This window comes from Macaca thibetana, chromosome 1 (genome assembly GCF_024542745.1).
Source record: "Macaca thibetana thibetana isolate TM-01 chromosome 1, ASM2454274v1, whole genome shotgun sequence".
NCBI lineage: Eukaryota > Metazoa > Chordata > Mammalia > Primates > Cercopithecidae > Macaca > Macaca thibetana.
In genome coordinates this window covers 200,240,554-200,256,894 of record NC_065578.1, presented here as the reverse complement: position 1 = coordinate 200,256,894, position 16,341 = coordinate 200,240,554, and the positions used below count along the sequence as shown (strand labels likewise).

The window sequence follows — 16,341 nt, the reverse complement described above, 5'->3', positions numbered from 1 at the left end:
CTTCATGAACTAATTATTTTAATCTTAACATTACTTACAGCCATTTTACAGATGAGAACACCTGAGGCACAGAGATATTAAGTAACGTTTTGGGATTTCACAAGCTAGTAAGTGGCAGTGCGAGGATCCAAACCCAAACAGTCTAGCCCCAGAACCTGAGCTTCTAACTAAAATCCTGGAGGCAAAAATAAGAGTGTATGATAAACATAGTCTTGAACGTATAGCCATTGTCAGAATGCAGGTGATGGATTTATCAAGAAGTTAGAAGCTTGAAACCAGGACTCCTGACTTGCAAAAGACACTTTTACATTGCTGGGAGATCTAGCAATGTGCACACATGGTAATATGTTTCTGCAAATTTTGAAAAACAAAAGTATTTTAATCACCACCAGTTAAGTTTACTGTCTTTTTTAACTCTAACTTATCCTTATATTGAGTGATTTTGAAGAAGCCAGGTTGTTTGGTGTAATGGGATACAGAATCAGGATGAAGGTGAGATAAGGGGGATGTCAAGGATGCAAAATTTATGACAAATTGAGCATTCAGAGGCAATATCAAAAAATAAAAAAATTAGAAGGCCCTTACTCTTAGGGTCAGGCAAGTGCCAATGTTAAGTTTTGAGCCTCAGTTACCTGGCTTGCCTCTCCCTAGCCCTGGCCATGATGACAGGATATATTTGTGTGGTTTACAGTTCTCCTATGTAGATGTGTTGTTGCTAGCCATCCAGGTATAGGAATGGCTACCATTGACATACCTATGACCCTCTGTGAGAGTCACATTGGTGTCCTCAACTATCTTACTTTCCCCAACACTAGAACGGTTCCAGTAGCAAAAGAGTAGCAGAGCTTGAGATGGGCAGAGCTGGAAGCTAGTCTAGCAATTCTTTCCATCATAAAACACCTAATATCGGCTGGTGCAGTGGCTCATGCCTGTAATCCCAACACTTTGGGAGCCTGAAGCAGTCAGAGCGGATGAGGCCACGAGTTTGAGACGAGCCTGGCCAACATGGCGAAACCCTGTCTCTACCAAAAATAAAAAAATTAGCCGGGTGTGGTGGCTCACACCTGTAATGCAGATACTCCAGAGGCTGAGGTGGGAGGATCACTTGAGCCTGGGAAGTCGAGGCTCCAGTGAGCCCTTGATCAGCCCAGCCACTGTACTCCAGCCTGTGCTAGAGTGAGACACTGTCTCAAAACGAAACAAATAGAAAAAAACACAATATTGTTAGAGAAGGTTTGACTCTCTCTACTATACCTGATCAAAACGGAAGTTCTCTCTTGTCAGAAAGGTACCTGTACTCTAAATGCAGCAGATACCGTTATAAATGCACCATACATCTTTGAAGAAAAATCACATGAAATGAATGATCTGAATTCCCACGTTTGTAAGAACACGAGGCTGTAATAGTACAACAAAAAGCAAGTTCACCTGTGTGTGAAGTAACTTCCTATTGTTCCTATAGAAAATATCTTACAAAACTGAATAAGTCATCAAAGCGTATGTAACTGAAACATGTAAATAGTGTCATAGAAGTGTGTCAAGTAGTTTATTAAAATATGTCATGTATTTTGTTGAAGTTTATGGTGTTTGTTAGCCTTTTAAAATTTGTAGCTTATTGTGATGCATTTCTCACTTTAAACATTTGTTTTTGTATCTAATTTTCTATTCTTAATTTTGTATTTTTTTTTTCTTAATGAAGTCTCACAAATGTGATAAGCCTCAGGCCCTACAAAACTTGGCTTTGCCCCTCCATGTGGCCAGCTGTCAGTTTTTGTGTCCTGTGCCTCCCTCTCTTGCTTTTCCCCCGTCTCATGCTGAATATCATCCCATGCCCACTCATCTGGGCCCATTTTTCTGGACACAACTTAATCAGCTCCCTGCATCCTTATCTAAAATGCCAGAAACTATTGTTTGCCCTATTCATGAGACTGTTCTGTAGACAACATAGGAAATCAGACCCCACGCCAAACAGTTCGGTATTTCATCCAAGTCCAAGAGCAGAAAGATGACAGAATGCCTACCACCGTCGGGGGCTACAAGAAGCCCTTCGAGGTGTGTGGGCTCAAGTTGTATGATATATTTGTTTGTTTATTTGCTTATTGTCTGTCTCCTCTTACAAGCTCCATGAAATAAGAAACTTTATGTTGCTCATTCCTGTATCCCACACTTAGAAGCACGTGGGGCAAGTAGTAGGTGCTTAATAAATACTTAAGCAATGGTAAATATGTAAGTGAAAGTAAAACATGTTTTGAACTTGACAGTTCTGTAAAAAAAAAAAAAAGAAAAGAAGAAGAATGTAAAACATGGACTCTCAAAACATGGACAGTTGTATTTTTATGCTTTCATAAAATATTTTTAGAAAGAATGAAGGAAATTTGACCACTTCTTGCAGCTATTAATATAAAACCATGTCTTTGCTCAGTTTCAAGACAAAAAATGCATTACACCTCATGTATTCCCTTTTGATTTTTCACCAAGGCGGTACAATGCCTTCCTTCATTGTGCCGTGGGCCTAGAAAATTCTGAAAACTGGGTGCAGATTTTCCGTTCTTAAGATCTGGTCTCTCTGAGGCCCTCCAGCCCAGCTGTGAGCATTCATCCCCCTACCTACCCCCAACACTTCGTCCAGGACTTCCAGCAACCCAGCCCTGGGCCCCCAACAATAGGTCAGAGAAGGTGTCCTCCTCGAACTACAGGTCCGTAACCCCTTTCTCCTCCCGTGAACTTGCTCTTTCTCTGCTTAGGTGTCACCTCCTCCAAGAATGTGTATTTTTGTGCCTAATTTTCTATACTTAATTTTGTGTTATTTTTCTTAATGAAGTCCTCAAAATGTGGTAAGCTTCAGGCCCTACAAAACTTGGTTTTGCTTCTCCATCTGGCCATCTGTCCGTTTTTGTGTTCCATAGCCTCACTCTCTTGCTTTACCCCTTTTTATGTTGAACTGCCCCACACCCACTCATTTGGGCCCATCTTTCTGGGCTCGACTTAATCAGCCCCCGACAGCCTTATCTAAAATGCTTGGAACTAACGCTTGCCATATTCATAAGAATCTTCTACAGGCAACGTAGGAAAGCAGGCTCCCACACCAAATAGATTGGTGTTTCATCCAAGTCCAGAAATGTTCCCTGACCCCTTATGTGCATATATTTGTGCTTGTCTCTATCACAGCCCTTATCTAGTGAAATCATCTACTGATTATACAGCACCTACCCTTGCTCATAATCCCCTAAAAGGGGGGATCCCCAGTTCACAAAACTCTTCCCCCCAGCACAGTATTAATATGTTTTCTAGGATTTTTTCCATCAAGTTATTTTAACTGTTCCACTAGCAAATAATTAATAGTGAATTTGTAGTTTTTTACTAAAATGGTAAAAAAAAAAAAAAAAAAAAAAAAGTCCTAATAGACTTTCCACTGTGTACCTGTCACTGTTGTATCTTTTGATATATTTAAGAAATAAATAAATTTGTGTCTGCTCAACATATTCCTTGCCAGGTGTCATTGTCATCATCATATTAAATATAAAGTTGTTTCTCCTGCTATTGATAACATTTCACCGTTTACTGAGTACCAAATCAGAACAGCACGGTTTTTTTGGATCTTTCATTTTAGCATGTCATATAACTCTGTGTGTTCATTCACTCTTTAAATGGTAACCCTTTGCCTTGGACACATTAATCTAATTTCTTTCCTTCAGCAGTGCCCTAGTTTTTTTAATACCCTGTAAGAGGACATCAGAAGAATAATTCTCTAAAACTGGAGATTCTAAGCTGGGTTGTCTATTGCTAACATGGCTGTCTGCTCCCAGAATTCCCTTCTTTGTATGATTCTGGGCTAAAGTTGTCCAGACACATGATTCTCAGAATTGAGAAGACTGAAGGCAAGTGGAGGAGGGTCATATGGTCAAACATGCCAGTGGATGGACACAGTGATGCCCAGCACGCCCTCACTAGCCTCCTGCTTTGCAGTGATATCATCTCACTGCTGGCTCTTCTGACCCAGAGCAGCCCTCAGTTCTTACCCAGCCCCTGGGCCCCAAAGAGGCTGCAGTCCCTACACCTCATGCCTCAAGCTTCCCTTCCACAGCCTCCTAGGGGCCACATCTGCATAACTTACTATTGGCTTTTCTCCAAGTTCCCATCAGTAAGTACCCTGCACAAGGGTTTCAGCTGGACAAGGTTAGGCACTGTTTCCCTCTGAACTTCCCCAGCAGTTCCCGAACTCGTGAAAGCTCTCCTTCCGTAACCCTGTACCTTGGAGTGGCTCTGATTTCCTGACTGGGCCCTGACCAATAGTTTCTTGTTTTCCACTGGGGATGTCATCCTAGGAAAAAAAAAAAAAAAGACAAGGAAAATGTCTTGACATGTTTCACTAGAGAAGGTGGGGAAATCACATAAATGTCACCAAAGCACCAAATGGGCCACCAGTGGCTCCTTTCAGGAATCACAGACATCAGCTAGTGTCACAATAAGGGCTCAGACCACACGGTTGGATGTGCTGATACTAGTTTCCCTGCCTCCAGAAGTCCTTTTATCACCTGCCATCACTTTGTTGATAACTAGAATGGATAAATTAAGCTCTCCCATTGGTATCATGAAAGTTTAAGATGTAAAAATCAATCCTTAATTTTGATTGTAAAAATTATTTCTCAAACTGTTTATGTTGTTTTATACTAGTCAGATTAGGCTATGCTATGCTGCAGTAATAAGTGAACTCAAAATTTCAATGTCTAGAAACATAGGAGTTAATTTTTTGGTCATGCAAAATTCACAGCGGATTTAGTAGCTCTCCAAGGCAGCTCCCTTTCAAGTGAAGACTCAAGAATGCAGTCTTCTTGCATCTTGTAACTATGCCACCTGTGACCCTCATCTCTGTGTGTGCAAACCTTGCATTTCTATTCATGAACGTGTGCATTCTTGTCTGTATATGTACCCATGCATTTCTATGAGTAAACACATGGATTTCTGTGGGTGAACAAATGCGTATAATGGTAATTTTATAAGAGCTCAAAACTAAAAACCATATAAATGTCTAAAACAGTAAAATGGATGAGTTAGTTTGGAAATTCATGATATACTACTATTCAGTCAAGAAAATGAGTGAACATACAAGAGTGAATCTCATCAACTAAATGAGAAGTGAAAGAAGCCAGACACAAAAGAGTATAAACTATCTTATTTGATTTGTATAAAGTTTAGAAATGGCCAAAACTTGGCCAGGCATGGTGGCTCACACCTGTAATCCCAGCACTTTGAGAGGCCCGGGGGGGGATCATGAGGTCAGGAGCTCCAGAACAGCCTGGCCAATATGATGAAACTCCGACTCTACTAAAAATACAAAAATTAGCCCAGCATGGTGGTGCACGCCTGTAGCCCCAGCTACTTGGGCGACTGAGGCAGAAGAATCGCTTGAACCCAGGAGGTGGAGTTTGCAGTGAGGCAAGATTGCGTCACTGCACTCCAGCCGGGGCCACAGAGTAAGACTCCGTCTCAAAAAAAAAAAAAAAAAAAAAGAAAAAAGAAAAGAAAAGAAATTGACAAAACTCATCAGTCATCAGTGCTAGATGTCAGAGAAATTGAGGGCAATTGTTACATTCAGGAAGGAAAGGGGTCGTGGGAAGCTTCTATTTCTTGATCTGAGTGGTGATTTTATAGGTGTGCACTGTATAGTAATTATTGGCCATATATTCGTTTCATTCACTTTTGTGAATCGTGTTATATTTTAAAGTTTTAAAGATTAAACCAATTCAAACATATAAATCATATTAAATAGAACTCATGGTTATTTGCATTCCAAAGAACTGTTTGCTTTAGCCTAGAACAGTGCTAATCACATATTGTACACTTTTTGAATTAAATAACACTCTTATAAAATTTAAATGTGATTTGAGTACCAAAATCCTATTTATACAAAGTTTTTCCAGGAACATGAGTACTGCACATCATTTACATCTCTAATATTTATTTTTAATGGGAGTATCATCTTCCACCAGGGCTATTTATGTGTTTTAATATTTTAACTAACTGAACTGGTTCTGCAGAATTATCACAAGAAATAAATGGCAATTTATATGCATAAGTTCTGGAAGAAAAATGAAGGCACCAGGGAGGGCTCTTAGAGGGATGGCAGGTAAATTTGCCCAGAGGAGAAAGGCTAGATCGCTGCTGACGTGGAAAACAGATGCTATTCTAGGCAGGCTGAGCTACACTGGTGGCACCTTTTCCGCATTCGTCTTGGTTTATTTTCCTCTGTTAAATCCCCTTCTTTGGGTCTTCTCAGCTGTTGCAATTCTGCCATTCCTCCTTGATGAGAAAGGCTATCTCCATTCCCTGGGACCTGGAGCTGCTATAGCAATCCCAATTGGTCTTCCCAGCTGTCTGACCCTCCCTTTGGATAGAAAAGCTTCCTTCCCAGACCTTCAGAGAAACTGGTGTTTCCAACTTCCCTCCCCAAACACACGTCATAGAAACTCCCCAGGTCAAACGTTCCCCAGCTGCCCAAATTCTCAAAGATGATAAGAACTCATTAGAAACCCCTCTTAGCTATTGCAAAACTATGATCTCCCCTAATTGTTCAGTCACCCTGAAGATAAGAACTAGCCATGTAATCATTTCTCAACCACCATAATCACCCTGGTCAGCAATTCTAGAATCATGAGACTGTCCTACTTGCCTCCAGAAACTGCAGCCCTCTCCCTTTTCTAGCTCTTCCAGGCTGAGCACATGAGCACTCCCACAGTCCTGCAATGGGAAGAAGAAAGGTATTTTCACATATTCTGGTAGTCGTCAAAATTCATCGCTGGGTTTGCAATAACAATATAAGACTCAGAATGAATATGTGGACTTCCAAATGTCATATAAATCTGCTTGTCAGTCTGAGAAGAAACGAACCTGAGCAACATGGTAAAACCTCGTCTCTACAAAAAAAATACAAAACTTAGCTGGGCATGGGATCATGTACCTGTGGCCCCAGCTACTCAGGAGGCTGAGGTGGGAGGATTACCTTAGCTCAGGAGACAGAAAGGTTGCAGTGAGCTGAGATCGTGCCACTGTACTTCAGCCTGGGCAACAGAGCAAAACACTGTCACAGAAAAAAAAAAAAAAAAGAGACAGAGAGAGAGAAGAAATGAGCGTCCACTGTATCAAGAAGCCTGTTTTCTCTATCATATGCCTCCTAGAAGAATGTATTGAAAGGTAAATACTTATTCTACCATGGAAATCATTAAAGGAATTTGATTTTAGAAGAGCAGAGGTGTAGTCATCAGCTACATTATTTAATGGACCCATCTGACTCATGAACTTAGTGTGAACAATAGTGATCAACACAGACATGCTTAGAGTGTCAAGGAGTTGACGATTCTAGTAAAAAGGAAGATACCTGTAAAATATCTATAATGCAAGACAGTGTATGGTGAGGGCAATGGGATGTGCAAAGTGCAATAGAAAGTCAGAAGATGCCTAAGCACGGAGTTCTGGATGGAGACGCAGTCAACCCAACTCTGACCCAGGTGAGAAGACTTTAGCACAATCTTGGGTCCAAAAAGACCCTCCCCCACCTCACATTCCAGGTGATCACATATCTACAACAAATTATAACCACATTGATTGTGCATTGTCATATTTAATCCTCACAAAATCTAAACATGCGCTATTATTTCCCCAATTTTATAGATTAGAAGATGGCAGCTCAGAGAAATTAACTTTCCTAACAGAATCAGGACTCAATCTCTAGGGCAGAGATTTTCTTTTTGGAGACGGAGTGTCACTCTCTTGGTCAGGCTGGATTGCAGTGGCGCGATCTCTGCTCACTGCAACGTCTGGCTCCCAAGTTCAAGCAATTCTCCTGCCTTAGCCTCCTGAGTAGCTGCGATTATAGGCACATGCCACCATGCCCGGCTAATTTTTGTATTTTTAGTAGAGACAGGGTTTCACCATGTTGATGATGGCTGAGTCTTGAACTCCTGACCTCGTGATCCACCCACCTTGGCCTCCCAAAGTGCTGGGATTATAGGCTTGAGCCACTGTGCCCAGCCTTAGAGCAGAGATTTTTACCATACCCTATAACCATTCCATCAAACCATTAGCCTTACACAAGACAACAGAGCAATGAAGTCGTTTTAATAAGTTTGTACTGATAACCTTTAGCAGCATGGTCACGGACAGAACAACAGTGTGGCACCCTTGATCACTAATTCAGTCTGAGGTACACAATACACACGTGTACGTACGGACCGGTAGTGAAAGACAAAGGAAACACTCCAAGGTTTTCCAGTGTATATTAGGAGTGTGTATATTAGGAGTGTGCATAAATAACAAAACGTAAGGAGGAAGGAGAAAAAAAGAGAGAGGAAACCCATGATAATTTGGAAGTATTTAAAAGTTTTTAAAACTCCTCCTATCACCTATTATTTATACATATTAAGATAGTAAGAAGATTGTAAAGGGACCTTAAGTAGTTAAGAAGTAGAATGTTTATCATACCCCATTGAAACATCATTTTTATGCATGTGCCTGCTGATTTGAAATCAATTTTTATTTACTCACTAAAGTAATTCTGTGAACATTGATTGAGTCCCTTTATTAACTCCAAGATTCGTTAAACAATCAACTACTTTATGTTTAAAATTTGTTTTCTCCAATTCTAAAATTTTATTAATTCAGATGGCTTTCTAATTGGTCAAAATTTGAAAGTCTTAAATTGCATTAAAAATATTTTATAGTTGTGGTGTCTATAGTCATGGACGGCAGCATCCTTAGGATTCATTAGGCAAAGACCATGGAAAGGCCTGTCTAGCTCTAACGGTGCTGCCATCGTTCTGCCCAGGGTGCTCAGCCCCTGGGGAAATGCTCTGCTCTTTGGGGCTCTCACAGCCTTTGGATGGCGTCCCTTGTTGCTGCTCTCATGGGCTCTGTGGGCCACAGAGGCTCAAGGGAGATGCTCAGGGTTGCTCATCACTAGTCCCATTGAGAGGCTGCAGAAGCCCAGAGGGCCAGAGCCCCAGGACTGCAGCATCCACACAGCCATCCGTGTTTTGGAGGTGAATCTCAGACCTCTGTACCTCTAAAGGATAGCAGAGAATGAGCTTTGGGAACCGCTGAGTAAAAAATTCCTCTGGTCTATTCCTTCCTAGGAATATAGAGGAAGCCCAAATGTACTTGGGCTGAAGTTCCTGTAAATTGTGAAACTCTGCCCTTTGGGACTCTAGGGTGCAGAGTGAATTCCTGCAGCGTATTCCAAGAGGACTCCTTCAAATTAATTAATCTGAAATAACCCAGAAGATGAGTATGAACAACAGGAAGGATTTTGTTGAATAAAAAATACCAATTTTCTTTTCTTTTTGTTCCTATTAGTGTAGTCTTGAGAGAAAAATAAAATAAAATAAATAAATGTCAGAGAAAGACTGCCAGCTAAGAAAGAAGTCAAGGACAAATAAGTGACTTTGTTCTGTTCTGGGAAAGAAAATGAAGCAGATCAATTTGTGTGGAAGGCCTTCTGTGTATCAGTGGGTGTCTCTACTGCCTGTAAGGGTGGAGACCCGCATAACGAAAGAGCACCCATGCCACAGCTTTTCAGCATAAGGAAAACATTCACCTGACTATAGGCCAGAACTTCAAAAGCAACACTTTCCGGATAGAACGTTTTCAGGGTACACAATTTCAAGTAGGCAGGAGGAATAAGTTTTAGAGATCCATCATACAGCTTGGTGACTATAGTTAATAATCATGTATTGTATACTTGAAAATGGCTAAAGAGTAGCTCTTAAATGTTCTCACCTTGCTGGGCCTGGTGACTCGTGCCTGTAATTCTAGCACTTTGGAAGGCTGAGGTGGGAGGATCACTTGAGCCTATGAGTTGGGGACTAGCCAAGGCAACATAGCAAGACTCCATCTCTACAAAAAAAAAATTCTTACCAAAAAGAAAGATAAGTATGTGAGGTGATGAATATGTTAATTAGCTTGACAATAATGATTGTGGTAATCATGTCATTTGTAAACATATATCAAGCCATCGCATTGTATATTATAAATAGGATTTTTTATTTATCAGTTATACCTTAATAAATCTGGGGGGAACACAATAACTTTTTTAAGCCACTATAGGTTTACCCTTTCTTCTCAGACAGTAGGACTTTTCCATCTAAATAAGATAGATTGTGTAGCAGGAATTGCATTAATTTGCTCATTCAGCAAATATTTATTAAGCACCCACTACATGTGAGGCTGAGAGTAGTTGGGGATACATCAATGAGCACACAGACACTCCATGAAACTGATGTTTCAGTGCAACATTCAAAATAAGTAAATGATGTAACATATTCCAGGATGACTGTCATACAGATGAAAAAAAACAGGCAGGAAGGTGCTCATGGAAGGCCATATGCAGGTCATATTTGATCAAAGACTTTGGAAGAAGCAAGAGAGCAAGTCCCGTGGGTGTCTAAGAAAGAGCATTCCAAGCAAATGGAACATCAAGGGCAAAAACAGCAATTGACTGCGTGTTGGAGAAGTAGCAAGGAGCCTAGTGAACCTAACGAGGCAGGAGGTGAGGCCGTAGAAGAAAAGAAAAAAGGCAAAAATTTATGTAGGTCAAGGTAAAGCTGGTGTAAATTCTGCAGAAGCCTGGGAGCCATTGGAACATGTGGTAGGAGTTATTCAGAAATTATTTTAGGCAGATAGAGAGGAAAAGTTTTCATTTCTTTTACAGCAGCTCCAAAAATGTTTCTTGTAAAGGCCCCACTTGTAAAGTCCTCGCTATTAGAGCCTGATGGCAACCTTTGATATGCAAATGCAGGCCATTAGACACTGGGTCCACCCAAACATGGCGATTCCCACAGCCTCCTTGCCCCTGCCCCACCTGTGCCTGGCAGCATGGCCACTCCCACATATCCTCACGTGTGTAGAACTTCATGGTGCCCACTCAGCATTTGCATATTAAAAGGCTAGGGTAGGAGGGCCAGTTTTTTCAGGGGCTACGTGAATGACATGCTGGGTCAAACCAACTCTGAGTCCTATGCAAATTAGACACTGCTTCCTCCAGCCTCTATATATTCATGGCTGGTTTCCACCCCACTTAGGGTCCCCTCTCCTGGCTTTGGAGCCCCCTCCCTCTGTCTTTGTACTTCTTCCTTCTGTCTTCCTTCTTTCTTGCCTACTATACTCTCCACTCCTTAAAACCACTCCACGAGTGTCCATGTCATTTTATCTAAACTGGCATGAGGACCAAGAGCCCTGGTGTTCCTCCAGTCATTGTAGCGGTATCAAATAGAGCTGAGTAGTAACATCATCTAACTCAGGCTGCCAGATAGAAAGAGATAATTAGGGAAGGGGAATGGAAAGAGGGGCTGGGACCAGGAGTAGCAGAGGCGGTGGTGCAAAGAGGTTGGGTTTTGAACATGCCTTGATGGTAGACACAGCATGATATACCTGGAGCATTGGGTCTTGAGTTTACCTGTACAAGAGAAGGCCAGGGGCTGGGCATGCTGGCTCATACCTGTAATCCCAGCACTTTGGGAGGCCAAGGCGGGCAGATCATGAAGCCAGGAGATCGAGACCATCCTGGCCAACATGGTGAAACCCTGTCTCTACTAAAAATAGAAAAATTAGCCGGGAGTGGTGGCACACGCCTGTAGTCCCAGCTACTCGGGAGGCTGAGGCAGGAGAATTGCTTGAACCCGGGAGGCAGAGGTTGTGGTGAGCTGAGATTGCACCACTGTACTCCAGCCTGCCGACAGAGCAAGATTCCATCTCAAAAAAAAAAAAAAAAGGAGATCAGGATAACTCTATGGATGGCCTGACAAACCGAACTCATCATTGACTGAGAAAAGGAAGATTCCAGCAAATGGCAGGTTTGGGGAGAAAGAGTAGGTATTCAGTTGGTACATACGAAGTTTGAATTGCCTAGGAGATGTCCAAGAGGAAATATTGGGCCGACAATTGAGCATACAACTCTGGAGTTCCAAGGGAGGTGCTGGTGAGAGGTGTAAGTTCAGAGTTTCATCAGCATATGGATGAAGGATGACAGGGCCTAGGAGTGGGTAAAGACCAAGGAAAGAAGAGGCCCAAGGACTGAGCTCTGAGGACTCCCCTGTTAAAGGAAAATAACAGACATTTTAAGAGCTGGAAAGTATTAAGTAAGGCCGAATATCAGACACTGGGAAGGAAGAAATAGAAAAGCTAGCTGCCAAAAACTCTGCCTGTAGGAATAAAAGCTTATCTACACAGGTACCTAGCACCTTACCACAGTTAGCCACTTAGCCCATCTGAACTTAAAACAATTCTTGTTTCCTTTGTTTACAGTGTGGCCAGTAATAAATCTGACACGGCACTGTAGCAACCCTATTGTAAGGGCACCAGGCTCTGCCTATTTGCCAACAAATTATTTCGTTGGTTTCTGGTGCTGGGTTGGATTTCAGTGAAAGAAGTCGAAACTACAGTGGAAAACAAAGGCCGGGCGTGGTGGCTCATACCTGTAATCCCAGCACTTTGGGAGGCTGAGGCGGGTGGGTCACCTGAGGTCAGGAGTTCGAGGCCAACCTGACCAAAATGGTGAAGCCATTTTTGTACTAAAAATACAATACAATTTTACTAAAAATACTAAAAATACAAAATTAGCTCATAGCTGTAATCCCAGCTACTTAGGAGGCTGAGGGAGGAGAATCTCTTGAACCCGGGTGGTGGAGGTTGCAGTGAGCTGAGATCGTGCACTCCAGCTCGGGCAACCAGAGCGAAACTCCATCTCAAAACAAAACAAAACAAAACAAAAGTCTGGGTAGTCATGGGGTTGTGTCCTCAGGATGCAGCCCTGAACCAAACAGTCCGGTTTTCTTTGTCCAGCACACCCACTGGATCTGGTTGTGTCGGTAAACAGACTTGCCCAGAGTTAGTTTTGCCTGATAAGGCGCACGTGTTTTCCAAGTTTATGAGAACCAAAGGGACAAGGGCTCAGCTTTGACTAATAACGAAACTGTAGTCATCTATTTCCTTTTAAAAAGTATTAAAATATCTGGCTTCTTCTTTAGAAAGAAAAATATTCTCTTGAGTCCTCTAAATCATGAGTGAAGCTTTTATAGTTACTGTTTCAAAAGACAAGGTGACAAATTCTATTTTTTATTTTATTTTATTACATTTTGTGATGGAGTCTCTGTTGTCCAGGCTGGAATGCAGTGGCACCATCTCGGCTCACTGCAACCTTCGCCTCCCAGGTTCAAGTGATTCTCCTGCTTCAGCCTCCTGAGTAGCTGGGATTATAGGCACCTGCCACCATGCCAGGTTAATTTTTGTATTTTTAGTAGAGACGGGGTTTCACCATGTTGGCCAGGCTGGTCTCAAACTCCTGACCTCAAGTGATCCACCCACCTCGGCCTCCCAAAGTGCTGGGATTACAGGCTGAGCCACCATGCTGCCCCCAAGGTGATAAATTCTAAGCCAGCAGTGGGAGTTCAGAGGCCAGACATCACCAGGGAGGCAACTGCTGTGCAAACCTGGGAAGGCTGTGGAGATTTCCTTAGAGGAAAGCACTGGTTAATATTTATTATTTCCCTGGGACCAGAGGTGGGAGATGACTTCGTGGTCAGAGGAGCCTACATGTGATCCTGATAGTGCCACCTGCCTGTGCAAGTCATTTTATTTATCTGACCTCAAATCCCCTCATCTGTAAAATTAGTTTGCTAGGGCCACTGTAACAAAGCACTGTAGATTGGGTGGTTTTTAAACCACAGAATTTATTTTCTCACAGTTTTAGAGACCAGAATTCTGAGATCAGTATTTCGGCAGGGCTGGTTTCTCCTGAGGCCTCTCTCTTTGTCTCCATGTCCTTCTCATGTCTTCACAGCGTCCTTCCTTTGTGTGTATCTGTGTGCTAGTTTCCTCTTCTCATGAGGACACCAGTCTTATTGGATCAGGGCCCACCCTAATGACCGTTTTAACTGCCTCTTTAAAAACCCTGTTTCCAAATAAAGTCATATTCTGAGGTACTGGGGGTTAGGACTTCAACATATGAATTCTGGGGAAACAAAATTTATATATTTTGGATATATTAATTCAAAATTCAGCTCATAACCACATGGATAATCCTACTTGTACTTCTTCTATACTTATGCTATGAGAGTATGTATTATGTATACATAATAATGCATATTATATACTGAGAATTACATTTGATAATCAATTTTCTGTTGTTTTAAAATGTTTGTTGTTTGTACACACACAAAAAAAACTGTGCTGAAGTGCCAATAATCTAATAGGAGTCCTTTTTTTTCTTTTAATTTTCCGTAGAGATGGGGTCTCACTATGCTGCCCAGGCTGGTCTCAAACTCCTGGCCTCAAGTTATTCTCCTGTTTCAGCCTCCAAAGTTGCTGGGATTATGGACTTGAGCCACCTTGCCTGGCTTCCAATAGGAATTCTTATGATTATACTGTGAGACCAAATCTAAAAGGGTGCTGATGTCTAACTTTTTTAAAAGATATGGTGATTTTTAATGTAATTTTCTTGGATTATTTTAGGTCTGCTTGGGAGCAATGATAGTATTCTCAAAAGAAGCAATAACCAGTGCAGGTCAGGAGAGAAAGCTACTGAATTAAGAAAAGATAAATTATTTAAAGGTAAATCAAAAGGACAGGCCAACCTGCGTTCAGTTGCAGTTTTATCATTTTTGTTATTGTTGTTGTTTGCTTGTATGTTTTTTGTTTTATTTTAAGACCGAGTTATGTTCTGTCGCCCATGCTGGAGTGCAGTGGTGCGATCTCAGCTCACTGCAAACTCCACCCCCTGGGTTCAAGTGATCCTCCCTCCTCAGCCTCCCTAGTAGCTGGGATTACAAGTGTGCACCACCATGCTCAGCTAATTTTTGTATTTTTAGTAGAGACGGGGTTTCACCATGTTGGCCAGGATGGTCTCGAAGTCCAGACCTCAAGTGTTTCACCAACCTCAGCCTTCCAAAGTGCTGGGACTATAGCCCAATTATTAATTGTTTGATTTTGAGCCTCAGTAAATATTAGTTCCCTTTTCCTTGATTAGTGTGATAATATACTCCAGAAACAGAATATTGTACTAATGACTTTTGGAAAACACACGATTTTATAAATTGAAAATCCAACAGTTTTTGTTGTTTCTTTAGAGAATCAAGGCACAAAGTAAATGATCAATAAACATTGGATGAATGCATGGATTGATGAATACATGGATTGATCAGTCAATGGATAGATAGGAAAGCAGAATGATACAAGGATGTTTTTATACAAGTCTCACTTGATCTGAACTCTAACCAAATATCGACATGGCTGGTGAAGCCATCAGGATACTCCACTCCTCCTGCTTCTACTCTCATATATCCCCTCCAATGTAGGTGCTATAGAATAGATGCCATTAAAGGGCTTTATAAAATTAAACCTCAAACCTTTTAGATGGTATATTTCTGTTTTAAAGCCATACTTCCTTTTGATCTCTCAATTATGGCTGATTTGGGTTGGCGCTGACACCAGATTTAGTTCACTGCCTCTCAAAACCTACTTCCCTGCCTAGTAAGAGATGCACTCCCTCCTGCAGTGAGCATCCAGGGTCACTTGCAGTGGACATACCCAGTTCATGTTCTGGCGGAAGTGTTTATAGCAGTCTACAACCAATCTGGTCTTCCTGGTTCACACCTTAGACTCTAGGCCTCTGGATGAGAAAGACAGTTTTCTAACTTCTTTCACATAGTCTGCATCTGAGCTTTAAGCCACCTTGTACTTATTCTGCATATGTTTCCCTCCTTTCAGAAAGTTCCCTAAGACTCTGGGCCTCTACTTGTCTAATACTTGTTCCAACCCATTTCTTTATCCAGTTGATAAAGGCAGTTTTGATGCTTAATGAAGCTCAGCTTTTTCTGCACTCTTCTAGGTTGGCAATGGGCATATCTAAGACAGCCCCAAGAATCCTGCCTCCTGGAATTCATACGTTTGGGTAGTCCCCACCCACACTGAGTAAGTATGACCCGTGTAAAGAATGGGATATTACAGAAATCACAGAATGTGACTTCTTACTCTGTCTTAGGAAGCCAACTACCATGAGAAGAGGACACTCAATCAGACCTGTGGAGAGGCCTACATGGCAAGGAACTGAGGCTTCTTGCCAACAGCCATACGAGTGAGCCATCTTCCAGTCAAACCTTCAGAAGACTGCTGCTCAGCTGACATCTTGACTGCAGTCTCATGAGTCAGAACCACCCGATTAGACTGCTCCCTAATTCCTAACTCACATAAACTTGTTGTTTTATGTGAGCCATTACATTCTGGGCTAATTTGTTAGGTGGCAATAGATAACTAATATACTTCCCAAGCTCTCTAAACCTTAATGGTAGATTCCAT

General features: G+C 41.8%; 1 protein-coding gene across 1 annotated transcript in view; it reads right to left on the bottom strand.

Annotated features, from left to right (window-relative positions):
* RAB4A (RAB4A, member RAS oncogene family) overlaps positions 1 to 16,341 on the bottom strand; it is a 683,172-nt gene that overhangs the window by 540,704 nt on the left and 126,127 nt on the right. The window lies entirely within an intron of this gene.